General features: G+C 49.7%; 7 non-coding genes across 7 annotated transcripts; all 7 read right to left on the reverse strand.

The window, feature by feature from the left end:
* Positions 1 to 475: 475 nt before the first annotated feature.
* LOC126439273 (5S ribosomal RNA) lies at positions 476 to 594 on the reverse strand. Its single transcript, XR_007581060.1, has one exon. It is a non-coding gene; the product is annotated as a 5S ribosomal RNA (ribosomal RNA).
* Positions 595 to 1608: 1014 nt separating this feature from the next.
* LOC126439274 (5S ribosomal RNA) lies at positions 1609 to 1727 on the reverse strand. Its single transcript, XR_007581061.1, has one exon. It is a non-coding gene; the product is annotated as a 5S ribosomal RNA (ribosomal RNA).
* A 1013-nt stretch (positions 1728 to 2740) lies between these two features.
* On the reverse strand, positions 2741 to 2859 carry LOC126439276 (5S ribosomal RNA). The gene has a single exon (XR_007581063.1). It is a non-coding gene; the product is annotated as a 5S ribosomal RNA (ribosomal RNA).
* A 1012-nt stretch (positions 2860 to 3871) lies between these two features.
* LOC126439277 (5S ribosomal RNA) lies at positions 3872 to 3990 on the reverse strand. Its single transcript, XR_007581064.1, has one exon. It is a non-coding gene; the product is annotated as a 5S ribosomal RNA (ribosomal RNA).
* A 1013-nt stretch (positions 3991 to 5003) lies between these two features.
* LOC126439279 (5S ribosomal RNA) lies at positions 5004 to 5122 on the reverse strand. The gene has a single exon (XR_007581065.1). It is a non-coding gene; the product is annotated as a 5S ribosomal RNA (ribosomal RNA).
* Positions 5123 to 6135: 1013 nt separating this feature from the next.
* On the reverse strand, positions 6136 to 6254 carry LOC126439280 (5S ribosomal RNA). Its single transcript, XR_007581066.1, has one exon. It is a non-coding gene; the product is annotated as a 5S ribosomal RNA (ribosomal RNA).
* Positions 6255 to 7268: 1014 nt separating this feature from the next.
* Positions 7269 to 7387, reverse strand: LOC126439281 (5S ribosomal RNA). The gene has a single exon (XR_007581067.1). It is a non-coding gene; the product is annotated as a 5S ribosomal RNA (ribosomal RNA).
* Between the last annotated feature and the right edge of the window lie 889 nt (positions 7388 to 8276).

Raw genomic sequence — 8276 nt, forward strand, 5'->3', positions numbered from 1 at the left:
CCCGCCTCGCCTCAGACGAGGTGTTTGCGTAATTTGCAGTGCATTCGCACCATTCCTGTCCCTGTCCCCGTCCCGACTTGTCCCGACTTTGCTCGACTGCCGCTCGCTGCCGCTCGGGTCGTGGCCCATATAACAGCGCAAGCACAAGAAACGTCTGCAGGAGATGACGAGACGAGACGAGACGACTAAGGAATATATTTATAATTACATATCGAAGTAGGAATTGTACACCGCTACACAACAACAGGCGCTGACGTATTTCAGAACACATCTGCCGATTCGTACTGTTTTGTCGTTTTCAAAGACTTCCTGGCGAACTTGGTTAGCACATTCTCCCTCAAACTGAGATATTTACTGCAATTTCGCACCTTATGGTCATTACAGTAGATTAAAATGCTTAAGCAAGAATCTTTGTCACAACAGAACGGTGGTATGGAAAGAGGGCGGTATAAAAAAAAAAAGGTAAATGAAAGGGAGCCAACAGCACGTGGTGTTCCCAGGTGGTCACCCATCCAAGTACTAACCACGCCCGATGTTGCTTAACTTCGGTGATCGGACGAGAACCGGTGTACTCAACATGGTATGGCCGTTGGCGCCCATATAATGTAGGCGCATGGCAGAATTCGCATTCGGTTCTTATCCCAACACACACAAAATCATACTTTTCGGTCGAAAGCAGCCGCATTTTTTTTTTATTGACAATTCGTCACGTTAGCGCGAACGCAATCCTGAGTTCCAAAACTTATGAGCCGGAAGGACGCGCTTCGTGTATTTTTTTTTTTTTTTGTGAGATTTATAAATTTATTTATTAACATTACATCGTTACAAGCTAACACCTTTACAACATAAAACACGAACAGAATTGTAATTGTAAGCACTTCCTTCCGCAATCCGACGTGCCAGCAGAGCGACTGCCGAATTAGCGGGCGCGCCGCCGTGTGTGTGAGACGCGCAGCTTCTCGTTGCACCTCCTGTCATCCGCTTGGCGCGTGCAGCCTTCGACACTCGCGGAAGACGCATCTTGTCCCTGGTGTCCAGCGCAGGAGGGCTGGCGCGCGGCCGACCGGCGTATGGCCTGTGCGGGGTGTGGCAGAGTGTTGTTGGAGGGCGCCACTGCTGGCGATGTGAGCTTCCCCGCCTCGCCTCAGACGAGGTGTTTGCGTAATTTGCAGTGCATTCGCACCATTCCTGTCCCTGTCCCCGTCCCGACTTGTCCCGACTTTGCTCGACTGCCGCTCGCTGCCGCTCGGGTCGTGGCCCATATAACAGCGCAAGCACAAGAAACGTCTGCAGGAGATGACGAGACGAGACGAGACGACTAAGGAATATATTTATAATTACATATCGAAGTAGGAATTGTACACCGCTACACAACAACAGGCGCTGACGTATTTCAGAACACATCTGCCGATTCGTACTGTTTTGTCGTTTTCAAAGACTTCCTGGCGAACTTGGTTAGCACATTCTCCCTCAAACTGAGATATTTACTGCAATTTCGCACCTTATGGTCATTACAGTAGATTAAAATGCTTAAGCAAGAATCTTTGTCACAACAGAACGGTGGTATGGAAAGAGGGCGGTATAAAAAAAAAAAGGTAAATGAAAGGGAGCCAACAGCACGTGGTGTTCCCAGGTGGTCACCCATCCAAGTACTAACCACGCCCGATGTTGCTTAACTTCGGTGATCGGACGAGAACCGGTGTACTCAACATGGTATGGCCGTTGGCGCCCATATAATGTAGGCGCATGGCAGAATTCGCATTCGGTTCTTATCCCAACACACACAAAATCATACTTTTCGGTCGAAAGCAGCCGCATTTTTTTTTTATTGACAATTCGTCACGTTAGCGCGAACGCAATCCTGAGTTCCAAAACTTATGAGCCGGAAGGACGCGCTTCGTGTATTTTTTTTTTTTTTGTGAGATTTATAAATTTATTTATTAACATTACATCGTTACAAGCTAACACCTTTACAACATAAAACACGAACAGAATTGTAATTGTAAGCACTTCCTTCCGCAATCCGACGTGCCAGCAGAGCGACTGCCGAATTAGCGGGCGCGCCGCCGTGTGTGTGAGACGCGCAGCTTCTCGTTGCACCTCCTGTCATCCGCTTGGCGCGTGCAGCCTTCGACACTCGCGGAAGACGCATCTTGTCCCTGGTGTCCAGCGCAGGAGGGCTGGCGCGCGGCCGACCGGCGTATGGCCTGTGCGGGGTGTGGCAGAGTGTTGTTGGAGGGCGCCACTGCTGGCGATGTGAGCTTCCCCGCCTCGCCTCAGACGAGGTGTTTGCGTAATTTGCAGTGCATTCGCACCATTCCTGTCCCTGTCCCCGTCCCGACTTGTCCCGACTTTGCTCGACTGCCGCTCGCTGCCGCTCGGGTCGTGGCCCATATAACAGCGCAAGCACAAGAAACGTCTGCAGGAGATGACGAGACGAGACGAGACGACTAAGGAATATATTTATAATTACATATCGAAGTAGGAATTGTACACCGCTACACAACAACAGGCGCTGACGTATTTCAGAACACATCTGCCGATTCGTACTGTTTTGTCGTTTTCAAAGACTTCCTGGCGAACTTGGTTAGCACATTCTCCCTCAAACTGAGATATTTACTGCAATTTCGCACCTTATGGTCATTACAGTAGATTAAAATGCTTAAGCAAGAATCTTTGTCACAACAGAACGGTGGTATGGAAAGAGGGCGGTATAAAAAAAAAAAGGTAAATGAAAGGGAGCCAACAGCACGTGGTGTTCCCAGGTGGTCACCCATCCAAGTACTAACCACGCCCGATGTTGCTTAACTTCGGTGATCGGACGAGAACCGGTGTACTCAACATGGTATGGCCGTTGGCGCCCATATAATGTAGGCGCATGGCAGAATTCGCATTCGGTTCTTATCCCAACACACACAAAATCATACTTTTCGGTCGAAAGCAGCCGCATTTTTTTTTTATTGACAATTCGTCACGTTAGCGCGAACGCAATCCTGAGTTCCAAAACTTATGAGCCGGAAGGACGCGCTTCGTGTATTTTTTTTTTTTTGTGAGATTTATAAATTTATTTATTAACATTACATCGTTACAAGCTAACACCTTTACAACATAAAACACGAACAGAATTGTAATTGTAAGCACTTCCTTCCGCAATCCGACGTGCCAGCAGAGCGACTGCCGAATTAGCGGGCGCGCCGCCGTGTGTGTGAGACGCGCAGCTTCTCGTTGCACCTCCTGTCATCCGCTTGGCGCGTGCAGCCTTCGACACTCGCGGAAGACGCATCTTGTCCCTGGTGTCCAGCGCAGGAGGGCTGGCGCGCGGCCGACCGGCGTATGGCCTGTGCGGGGTGTGGCAGAGTGTTGTTGGAGGGCGCCACTGCTGGCGATGTGAGCTTCCCCGCCTCGCCTCAGACGAGGTGTTTGCGTAATTTGCAGTGCATTCGCACCATTCCTGTCCCTGTCCCCGTCCCGACTTGTCCCGACTTTGCTCGACTGCCGCTCGCTGCCGCTCGGGTCGTGGCCCATATAACAGCGCAAGCACAAGAAACGTCTGCAGGAGATGACGAGACGAGACGAGACGACTAAGGAATATATTTATAATTACATATCGAAGTAGGAATTGTACACCGCTACACAACAACAGGCGCTGACGTATTTCAGAACACATCTGCCGATTCGTACTGTTTTGTCGTTTTCAAAGACTTCCTGGCGAACTTGGTTAGCACATTCTCCCTCAAACTGAGATATTTACTGCAATTTCGCACCTTATGGTCATTACAGTAGATTAAAATGCTTAAGCAAGAATCTTTGTCACAACAGAACGGTGGTATGGAAAGAGGGCGGTATAAAAAAAAAAAGGTAAATGAAAGGGAGCCAACAGCACGTGGTGTTCCCAGGTGGTCACCCATCCAAGTACTAACCACGCCCGATGTTGCTTAACTTCGGTGATCGGACGAGAACCGGTGTACTCAACATGGTATGGCCGTTGGCGCCCATATAATGTAGGCGCATGGCAGAATTCGCATTCGGTTCTTATCCCAACACACACAAAATCATACTTTTCGGTCGAAAGCAGCCGCATTTTTTTTTTATTGACAATTCGTCACGTTAGCGCGAACGCAATCCTGAGTTCCAAAACTTATGAGCCGGAAGGACGCGCTTCGTGTATTTTTTTTTTTTTTGTGAGATTTATAAATTTATTTATTAACATTACATCGTTACAAGCTAACACCTTTACAACATAAAACACGAACAGAATTGTAATTGTAAGCACTTCCTTCCGCAATCCGACGTGCCAGCAGAGCGACTGCCGAATTAGCGGGCGCGCCGCCGTGTGTGTGAGACGCGCAGCTTCTCGTTGCACCTCCTGTCATCCGCTTGGCGCGTGCAGCCTTCGACACTCGCGGAAGACGCATCTTGTCCCTGGTGTCCAGCGCAGGAGGGCTGGCGCGCGGCCGACCGGCGTATGGCCTGTGCGGGGTGTGGCAGAGTGTTGTTGGAGGGCGCCACTGCTGGCGATGTGAGCTTCCCCGCCTCGCCTCAGACGAGGTGTTTGCGTAATTTGCAGTGCATTCGCACCATTCCTGTCCCTGTCCCCGTCCCGACTTGTCCCGACTTTGCTCGACTGCCGCTCGCTGCCGCTCGGGTCGTGGCCCATATAACAGCGCAAGCACAAGAAACGTCTGCAGGAGATGACGAGACGAGACGAGACGACTAAGGAATATATTTATAATTACATATCGAAGTAGGAATTGTACACCGCTACACAACAACAGGCGCTGACGTATTTCAGAACACATCTGCCGATTCGTACTGTTTTGTCGTTTTCAAAGACTTCCTGGCGAACTTGGTTAGCACATTCTCCCTCAAACTGAGATATTTACTGCAATTTCGCACCTTATGGTCATTACAGTAGATTAAAATGCTTAAGCAAGAATCTTTGTCACAACAGAACGGTGGTATGGAAAGAGGGCGGTATAAAAAAAAAAAGGTAAATGAAAGGGAGCCAACAGCACGTGGTGTTCCCAGGTGGTCACCCATCCAAGTACTAACCACGCCCGATGTTGCTTAACTTCGGTGATCGGACGAGAACCGGTGTACTCAACATGGTATGGCCGTTGGCGCCCATATAATGTAGGCGCATGGCAGAATTCGCATTCGGTTCTTATCCCAACACACACAAAATCATACTTTTCGGTCGAAAGCAGCCGCATTTTTTTTTTATTGACAATTCGTCACGTTAGCGCGAACGCAATCCTGAGTTCCAAAACTTATGAGCCGGAAGGACGCGCTTCGTGTATTTTTTTTTTTTTTGTGAGATTTATAAATTTATTTATTAACATTACATCGTTACAAGCTAACACCTTTACAACATAAAACACGAACAGAATTGTAATTGTAAGCACTTCCTTCCGCAATCCGACGTGCCAGCAGAGCGACTGCCGAATTAGCGGGCGCGCCGCCGTGTGTGTGAGACGCGCAGCTTCTCGTTGCACCTCCTGTCATCCGCTTGGCGCGTGCAGCCTTCGACACTCGCGGAAGACGCATCTTGTCCCTGGTGTCCAGCGCAGGAGGGCTGGCGCGCGGCCGACCGGCGTATGGCCTGTGCGGGGTGTGGCAGAGTGTTGTTGGAGGGCGCCACTGCTGGCGATGTGAGCTTCCCCGCCTCGCCTCAGACGAGGTGTTTGCGTAATTTGCAGTGCATTCGCACCATTCCTGTCCCTGTCCCCGTCCCGACTTGTCCCGACTTTGCTCGACTGCCGCTCGCTGCCGCTCGGGTCGTGGCCCATATAACAGCGCAAGCACAAGAAACGTCTGCAGGAGATGACGAGACGAGACGAGACGACTAAGGAATATATTTATAATTACATATCGAAGTAGGAATTGTACACCGCTACACAACAACAGGCGCTGACGTATTTCAGAACACATCTGCCGATTCGTACTGTTTTGTCGTTTTCAAAGACTTCCTGGCGAACTTGGTTAGCACATTCTCCCTCAAACTGAGATATTTACTGCAATTTCGCACCTTATGGTCATTACAGTAGATTAAAATGCTTAAGCAAGAATCTTTGTCACAACAGAACGGTGGTATGGAAAGAGGGCGGTATAAAAAAAAAAAGGTAAATGAAAGGGAGCCAACAGCACGTGGTGTTCCCAGGTGGTCACCCATCCAAGTACTAACCACGCCCGATGTTGCTTAACTTCGGTGATCGGACGAGAACCGGTGTACTCAACATGGTATGGCCGTTGGCGCCCATATAATGTAGGCGCATGGCAGAATTCGCATTCGGTTCTTATCCCAACACACACAAAATCATACTTTTCGGTCGAAAGCAGCCGCATTTTTTTTTTATTGACAATTCGTCACGTTAGCGCGAACGCAATCCTGAGTTCCAAAACTTATGAGCCGGAAGGACGCGCTTCGTGTATTTTTTTTTTTTTTTGTGAGATTTATAAATTTATTTATTAACATTACATCGTTACAAGCTAACACCTTTACAACATAAAACACGAACAGAATTGTAATTGTAAGCACTTCCTTCCGCAATCCGACGTGCCAGCAGAGCGACTGCCGAATTAGCGGGCGCGCCGCCGTGTGTGTGAGACGCGCAGCTTCTCGTTGCACCTCCTGTCATCCGCTTGGCGCGTGCAGCCTTCGACACTCGCGGAAGACGCATCTTGTCCCTGGTGTCCAGCGCAGGAGGGCTGGCGCGCGGCCGACCGGCGTATGGCCTGTGCGGGGTGTGGCAGAGTGTTGTTGGAGGGCGCCACTGCTGGCGATGTGAGCTTCCCCGCCTCGCCTCAGACGAGGTGTTTGCGTAATTTGCAGTGCATTCGCACCATTCCTGTCCCTGTCCCCGTCCCGACTTGTCCCGACTTTGCTCGACTGCCGCTCGCTGCCGCTCGGGTCGTGGCCCATATAACAGCGCAAGCACAAGAAACGTCTGCAGGAGATGACGAGACGAGACGAGACGACTAAGGAATATATTTATAATTACATATCGAAGTAGGAATTGTACACCGCTACACAACAACAGGCGCTGACGTATTTCAGAACACATCTGCCGATTCGTACTGTTTTGTCGTTTTCAAAGACTTCCTGGCGAACTTGGTTAGCACATTCTCCCTCAAACTGAGATATTTACTGCAATTTCGCACCTTATGGTCATTACAGTAGATTAAAATGCTTAAGCAAGAATCTTTGTCACAACAGAACGGTGGTATGGAAAGAGGGCGGTATAAAAAAAAAAAGGTAAATGAAAGGGAGCCAACAGCACGTGGTGTTCCCAGGTGGTCACCCATCCAAGTACTAACCACGCCCGATGTTGCTTAACTTCGGTGATCGGACGAGAACCGGTGTACTCAACATGGTATGGCCGTTGGCGCCCATATAATGTAGGCGCATGGCAGAATTCGCATTCGGTTCTTATCCCAACACACACAAAATCATACTTTTCGGTCGAAAGCAGCCGCATTTTTTTTTTATTGACAATTCGTCACGTTAGCGCGAACGCAATCCTGAGTTCCAAAACTTATGAGCCGGAAGGACGCGCTTCGTGTATTTTTTTTTTTTTTTGTGAGATTTATAAATTTATTTATTAACATTACATCGTTACAAGCTAACACCTTTACAACATAAAACACGAACAGAATTGTAATTGTAAGCACTTCCTTCCGCAATCCGACGTGCCAGCAGAGCGACTGCCGAATTAGCGGGCGCGCCGCCGTGTGTGTGAGACGCGCAGCTTCTCGTTGCACCTCCTGTCATCCGCTTGGCGCGTGCAGCCTTCGACACTCGCGGAAGACGCATCTTGTCCCTGGTGTCCAGCGCAGGAGGGCTGGCGCGCGGCCGACCGGCGTATGGCCTGTGCGGGGTGTGGCAGAGTGTTGTTGGAGGGCGCCACTGCTGGCGATGTGAGCTTCCCCGCCTCGCCTCAGACGAGGTGTTTGCGTAATTTGCAGTGCATTCGCACCATTCCTGTCCCTGTCCCCGTCCCGACTTGTCCCGACTTTGCTCGACTGCCGCTCGCTGCCGCTCGGGTCGTGGCCCATATAACAGCGCAAGCACAAGAAACGTCTGCAGGAGATGACGAGACGAGACGAGACGACTAAGGAATATATTTATAATTACATATCGAAGTAGGAATTGTACACCGCTACACAACAACAGGCGCTGACGTATTTCAGAACACATCTGCCGATTCGTACTGTTTTGTCGTTTTCAAAGACTTCCTGGCGAACTTGGTTAGCACATTCTCCCTCAAACTGAGATA

This window comes from Schistocerca serialis, unplaced genomic scaffold (genome assembly GCF_023864345.2).
Source record: "Schistocerca serialis cubense isolate TAMUIC-IGC-003099 unplaced genomic scaffold, iqSchSeri2.2 HiC_scaffold_13, whole genome shotgun sequence".
In the NCBI taxonomy this organism is placed as follows: domain Eukaryota; kingdom Metazoa; phylum Arthropoda; class Insecta; order Orthoptera; family Acrididae; genus Schistocerca; species Schistocerca serialis.